The sequence below is a fragment of the Euprymna scolopes genome, chromosome 19 (genome assembly GCF_053919585.1).
Source record: "Euprymna scolopes isolate OS-2025 chromosome 19, ASM5391958v1, whole genome shotgun sequence".
In the NCBI taxonomy this organism is placed as follows: domain Eukaryota; kingdom Metazoa; phylum Mollusca; class Cephalopoda; order Sepiida; family Sepiolidae; genus Euprymna; species Euprymna scolopes.
Window position 1 is genome coordinate 60,510,152 of NC_136500.1, and position 6,830 is coordinate 60,516,981.

At 31.1% G+C, this 6,830-nt stretch overlaps 1 protein-coding gene across 9 annotated transcripts in view; it reads left to right on the forward strand.

The window, feature by feature from the left end:
* Positions 1-6,552, forward strand: part of LOC145303651 (uncharacterized) — a 637,407-nt gene extending 630,855 nt beyond the window's left edge. For 8 of the 9 annotated variants that reach the window (XM_080145212.1, XM_080145215.1, XM_080145217.1 and 5 more), the window contains one exon: positions 2,527-5,900. The gene's annotated coding sequence lies outside the window, so the exon portion shown is untranslated. Of the gene's footprint in view, positions 1-2,526; positions 5,901-5,985 lie in introns of those variants that run through there. The other variant, XM_080145214.1, reaches the window with a different exon arrangement.
* Positions 6,553-6,830: the final 278 nt, after the last annotated feature.

Below are 6,830 nucleotides of genomic sequence, written 5' to 3' on the forward strand. Positions count from 1 at the left end.
ATACTGTATATATACACTGCATATATATATACTGTACATATATATATATTTTATATATATATATATATTATATATATATTTGATATATATATATTATATATATATACATTATATATACAGTTTATATATACTATATATGTGTATAGTATATATATATATATACAGTATATATATACTGTATATATATACAGTATATATATACTATATATATATACATATATACATATATATACATATATATACATATATATATATATATTGTATATATATATACTGTATATATATATACTATATATATATATATACTCTATATATATATATATACTCTATATATATACTGTATATATATACTGTATATATATATATATATATATATACTGTATATATATACCGTATATATATATACTGTATATATATACTGTATATATATATATACTGTATATATATAACGTATATATATATATACTGTATATTTATTCTGTATATATATATACTGTATATATATACTGTATATATATACTGTATATATATACTGTATATATATATATACTGTCTATATATATACTGTCTATATATATATACTGTATATATATATATTGTATATATATACTGTATATATATGCACTGTATATATATATTGTATATATATACTGTATATATATATATACTGTATATATATGTACATATACTATATATATATATATATATACTGTATACACATATATATACTGTATATATACTGTATATATATACTGTATATATATATAGTTATATAGGTATACTGTATATATATACTGTATATATATATACTGTATATATATACTGTATATATATACTGTATATATATACTGTATATATATATACTGTATATATATATGTATATATATACTGTATATATATACAATATATATATATATGTACTGTATATATATACTGTATATATATATGTATATATATATGTATATATATATACTGTGTATATATATATGTATATATATACTGTGTATATATATATGTATATATATATATACTGTGTATATATATACGTATATATATACTGGCTGTATATATATATGTATATATATATATGTGTATATATATATGTATATATATATGTGTATATATATACACTGTGTATATATATATATACACTGTGTGTATATATATATATACTGTATATATATATATATATATATATATATATACTGTATATATATATATACTGTATATATATATATACTGTATATATATATATATATATATATATATATATATACTGTGTGTGTATATATATATATACTGTGTATATATATATATATATATATATATATATATATATACTGTGTATATATATATACTGTTTATATATTTATATACTGTATATATATATATATATATATATATATATATATATACTGTGTATATATATATACTGTTTATATATTTATACTGTATATATATATATATATATATATATATATATATATGTATATATATATATATATATATATATATATATATATATATATATAAACAAGAAAAAGGAGAATATATTTCCATTCCTTGAAGCTTTTAATTGAGCTTGTTCAGCGGGTCAAAAATATGGACTAGGTACACAACCCTTTTTATTCAATACTTCATCTTCGAAGTGAACTACAAGATCTTTCTTTTCTTGAGTCCAAAAATAGCTTTGTTTCATCTTTTATTCTGATGACACGATTAATCGCGTTTTCTTTTGACAACCAACATGCTGCTGTGTATAGGAAAGGGACTTCATGAGCAGCAGTCATTTCTATGCATATTTTTTTTTATAGGCGAATTCTGAGTCCTTAAGTCTTCACATAATTTGCTATTTTACTTACAGATTTAAGCATTTTCTGCAAAGAGGCAGGAAGAGTTTCACTGGTGAAAATATGTCGGTGAATTTTGCAGTGGATGCTCTTTGCATGAGGTCCTAACTTCTTTACTCCTGACTGGACTCCTGATTTCAATCTCATCCGTTCAAATCTCCCACATGTTTCCCCATTGAAGATCTTCGTCTTGGAAAAATTTGAAACTTTTTCCAGAACATCATTAGCTTCGTTATGGTTTCAAATGCACTGCAGAATAAGAATCCACCTTTAATGCCACCCCAATTAATGTATCTTACAAAGGCAAGCAACTTAGAACATCAACTTATATCTATTGACTCGTCGAGCTGAAAAGAGAAGAAAGGGGAACTATTGATTTCCGTCAAAACCTGCCCTTTTACATCTATAGATATTTTAGTAATGCACATTTGTGTAGTGTTATTTGACAGAGATAATTGTTGCGTCTTCTTTGTCTTCTCCCAGAAAATTATCTACTGCTTTCATATGCACGGTTTAAGAAATGTTTCTCCAATCATGTGAGGCTTTTTATTTGTTTAGCAATTTCGAATGCAATAGCCTTGGCAGAACTTGAACCTGGAATGCTGACTAAAGAATTTGCACCTGTAACCATTGCACCATACCAACTACACTGTTTTTTTTTTTTTATTGTTTTTAGGATAGAAGACGACGGTTGGAACTGGACAGAATTTGATTAATGAAGAGGCCAGTCAACAAGAAATTTGTGAACATTGAACTTGAATACGAGCATGTTTTAGTCAGCTGGGAAGCAGCATTGCGGTATTGTTCCACAGACAAATAGTTCTTAGAAAGAAACTATGCTCATGGAAATGTTCCTAAACGAAGGATTAACCGTTTTTTTTTTAAGAGGAGCCACTAATCCAGAAAAGAAACGATTATTTTGTTTTCTGTCTTAAATAAGTGGGTAAAAGGTCACACAATGAATTATTCAAACTTTAAATGATGAACACTAAAAATTAGTCTTGGTTCAATGAGATCACTTGCTATGTCACTGAACAATCAAGTCTTAATACTCTCACTGTCACTTGAAACTTTCAAAAACATCACCCACTTCCTCCTACTTTAACTCTCAGAGTTCTCAAATTTCAATTTAAAGCTGTGAGTCTGACACTGTTTATCTAAGTTCAGTATACAGGTGGGCCAGACAAAACTGATGTATGTGGAAATGAACATTTGTAAACATGCATGAGTGCATCCACTGCACAGGCCGTGATCATCCCACTCCTTTTACTGGTCCAAAGTTGTTGTTGAATTCACTACATGCTACAATAAAGGAATTCTCCCTCCAAATAAAACCACAACTCAAGTTTAAAAACAATTAACAAAGGTTTATTTGATTTGTGTGTGTGTGTGTGTGTGTGTGTGTGTGTGTGTGTGTGTGTGTGTGTGTGTGTGTGTGTGTGCGTGCGTGGGGGGGGGTTACAAAAGATATTTGTTTTCTTAGGTTGAATAGCAGACTTGCAGAATTAGATATTTGCTCGACCAAATTAAAACATTAAAACATAATTCCAACCTCACACAAACAGACCATCTATCTCTGAGGGCTACCGAAAATCAGCTCTCTCTCTCTCAGATATTCAACTTTTTAACAGACTGTCTTGTGCCTGGAAGGCCCAATCTAATTGCCTTCTTCTGTCCATAGGCTGGAATATATGCACCTTCAACTAGAAATTCAAGACATCCGGTTTTAGTTTCCATCAATCCCATTTAACCACTCAGAAGGATTACTCTGATGTTTACTAGCGATAATGGCTTGACAGTGTCCATTCAAAAGGGCTTATCTGGAGACCTTCCAGGGACATTATTTTTTTTTGTCAAGTAGGTTGATCTCAGTATGATTCCTCATTTAATGAGTGTTGTGGCAGAACTGATCCATACCCAATAAATACGGAACATAAGGCCATAAGGCAGGAGTCAATATCCGCTAGACCAACTATGGTTGTTAATCGGCTAGACGAACAACTAACACTTTTGTGTGTTCGTGTTAATACATTTTGCTACTCTATTCCCCTGTTCTAGTTTCTTTTTATTCCTTTAAACAAAATTATAACAATGAGGCACTTATTTCTATGTGACCTAACTCACAATCAGAAATATTTTCAATTGCTTCTGGGTCACCCTACTTCTCTTGGATGAATATCTTTAACTAGTAGCAAGTCTGTCATTTACATGCATTAAAACCATGCAACTCACTAAACATGCAATCGCCTAGTGCATGTTTACATAATAGCATTAAAAAAATTGAGGACAATTGTTTTACATTTACAGTTGTGCTATTTGCATGTTTAAGACTGTTGTCTTCATATTGGTTGTAATATGCACAACGTTGATTCGGATGATTTAATTTCAAACTTATTCAGGTGCAATTCAGACTAAACTCTTCATTCATTCCAGAGAGTACAATTTAGTTTTTGCAATTGAATTCATTTTATTTGAACAAAAAAAAGTAAGCATGGTTCAATTGCCATGTGGAGGAATGGTGGTAAAAATTTACACAGAATAGGATTAAATTAAGTACATAGTCTGTGTTACCTGTTCTTTAGTCTGGGATCAGAGTGTAATATCTGTTCTAATATTACACTAAGTTAATTCTCTCCTTCTAGGATAAGGCAATTTTTAATTTTTGTCTCCTAATCCAGAGTGCTCTTTTCTGGGGAGTTGGCTATTCTCCCACATTAAAAACGACCTTGTGTCAAATTTTGCTCTCGTGGGGAATCAAATATATAGGAGCATGTTTTCAAATTCACCTTGAATTGTTGTGTTGTTCACATATTTATTACCTCCCTTAGAAGATTATTCTAATGTCCAGGAATTCTGATTAAGAAAGCGACCCTTCTCTGGTTCAATTGAAATAGGTGGTAAAATAGTTTCTTCTAATGTCCACATAGCCCTTTTATTCATGCAGCAGTGAATAATAAACCCCAAGGCATATCATAATGACCATTGATCAGATTGTAAGCCAAAATAAGGTTTAATTCAAAATTATGACTGATTGAAGAAAACCAGAAAATACAGCAATAGAAATAGAACCTTTTTTTTAATATGGTTGGTTTGTTATTGTTGGATTTTATTGCATGTCCACCAAAGTTGCGGGCCCTGTCGTGGGGCATTAGAATACGGCAACTGCCCCCCCCCCTACAGAGGGTAAAAGTCCCTCAATGGGGGTCCTGGATATGACCTTAAACTATATCCAGTGGTGAGGCCCCAGCTTGTGGGCTTTGGGGAGTGTGGAGCCACCCTTTAATTACCATTGCTCCCAGGTCTACTCTGACCCAGAGTGGTAGTACCTATTAGGGTTCCAACTATGGGTTAAATAGAAACTGACGTGAAAACAACAAATATACTCTATTAAAAAAATTTTTCTTCAAAATCTTTGGATTCGACATTAAATAACTCGAAAAGGGTTGATATGCCGTAAAACAAAAACAAACAACCAACCAAAGTTGCCTCATTTTATGCAGAAATCATATGCATATTGCATACGAATGTCTTTTTGTTTAGAGAGAGCGATTAATTTGTTTTGTAAGTATATATTTTGTAAACAAATAGTCTGTAAACGACAGTTTCTATTTAGCACAAGAATGAAGCTCTTGTAGAAACATAAATAAAAACTTATTTTCTCTTGTGCTAAGTGATTTAGTCACATACTTACCAATCAGCTTGCTAGGCACATTGATTCCATCTGTCTATTGAAAAACTACTTCACCCCCTTTGAGAATTACAGTCAGTCAACAGAGAAAGCCTTGAAAACAATGATGAAAAACTCCTCCCTCCGTTTTCTCTCTCTCTCTCTCTCTCTCTCTCTCTCTCTCTCTCTCTCTCTCTCTCTCTCTGTTCCTGTCAACTTGACACTCAAGCATTTGCCTGCCAAAAGATAACTGCTGACAGACCTTCGACAACCTAAAGAACTTTCTACTTTTATTTCCATACTTGGACACTGCCCAACTTTCTTTCACCTATATATAACGGTGTAGGTAATTGATTAAATCCTTTTGTTGTTGTGATGAAAAAGGTTTTGTTTTTTTTCTTTTGTGTGACAGCTTTTGTTACATACCACTATTACATAGAGTTTCATCTCATTTCTATACCCTGACAGGTTTTACAACTCCAGATCAAAGTGAACTTGAAAGTAATCATAACTAAGGTGTAACTGCAACAGAGCTTGCATGCACATATGGCAGTTGTATGCAAATGACCGAGCCATGTGTGAGGTGACGTCTCAGCGAGGAAAGGAAAAAAAAAAAAAGATCATAAAAAGAAGAATGTCTGCACAGACCGAGGATCATGTTAGAAATAGACATGTTACACACATGGGCCGAGAGTGACAGGTTTGAACAAGAGACAAGGCTCGAAAGTACTTGGAAATAAATGTCTATTGTTTCAACGAAAAAACGTGAGCTGTTATTATTTGTTGGTTTCCTTGTGGCTGTATGCACACAATGTGTAGGTCCCGAGTGCGGACATGTAACGACTATGCTACATAACTCCACATTCTCCAAATCTCACAAATTAGAGCTCTTAACATTGGAGAGAGTAGAGAGGCTTGAGTAGTTGATAAGGTTGGAAAATAGGGTAGGAAAAAAATGTTGGAAAGTAGATTTGGATGTGGGACACTTTAAAGTCACATTCAGGACCAAGTGTAAATATAACAATCAAAAAGTGAATAACAGCCAGAAATATTTAGTGTTTGGTTGGTTGGTTCGTTGGTTTGTTTTATGACATATAAGCCCTTTTTGGATTATTTAATGCCAAATCCGGTCATTTTGAAAAAGGTTTTATGCTCCAAGATCTTTATATCTTCAAATATTTATTCATGGTGTTTGGTTTGGTTTGGTTTGGTTTGGTTTGGTTTGGTTGATTTGTTTTATGGCATATCAACCCTTTTTGGGTTACTTAATGCTAAATCCAGTAATTTTAGAAAAAGTTTTTTTACTCTTCAAG